Source organism: Mus caroli, chromosome 15 (genome assembly GCF_900094665.2).
Source record: "Mus caroli chromosome 15, CAROLI_EIJ_v1.1, whole genome shotgun sequence".
Classification (NCBI taxonomy): Eukaryota; Metazoa; Chordata; class Mammalia; order Rodentia; family Muridae; genus Mus; species Mus caroli.
In genome coordinates, this window is record NC_034584.1 from 51129220 (window position 1) to 51129954 (window position 735).

The following is a 735-nucleotide window of genomic DNA, read 5'->3' on the forward strand; positions in this document are numbered from 1 at the left end:
GTCAGCCGACCCTGCGCCCCAGCTGCCCCGGTGCTTTTCTGACCGGAAGAGCTGTTTTGAAATTTCTATACACTATATTCATTTTTCTGAACCCTAAATCTCTAGACTCTTTACAACAACAACTAATAATAATAATAATAACAATAATAATAAATAATAAACCTCTGAGAAAGTTATTTTGAATTAATGTATAAAATTATGTACTTGTCCCCAAAGCTTGAGAGCATACCCTACATATATGACTCTAGTATTTGTTACAGTCTCAGAAGAAAAGGAAGGGGAAAATGACTGTGGCGTCTTTGGAATGACTGGTAACTATAGAATGACTGCTTTGTAGAAAGCATGGCTCTTGTTATTCCTTCCAAGTATAAATGGCTGTTTGGTTTTGTTTGTTTTTTACTTTTCAGCAACTTCAAAGGTTAGGGAGTTATTCACATCAGTTCGTGTACATTCAAAGGCTTTGACAGTTAGAATTGTGAAATTACATGATATATGTAATGAAATTTTTCAATGATTATTAGTGCTTTAAATTTATGTTTGGTAGAATATGGAAATGAAGAACAATAAAATTCTCACAGTCTCAATATTCAATGACAATTTGAAAAAGACTGCTCCATTTGATTCTGAATTTTTTCCTGAGAGCAGGAACACTTGTTCTATTTGAAACTTGGTTACTTCCATGTACATGCTATAGTTGTAGGAGCATGGCTTTATGAGTATGATGCTTTCCTCAGA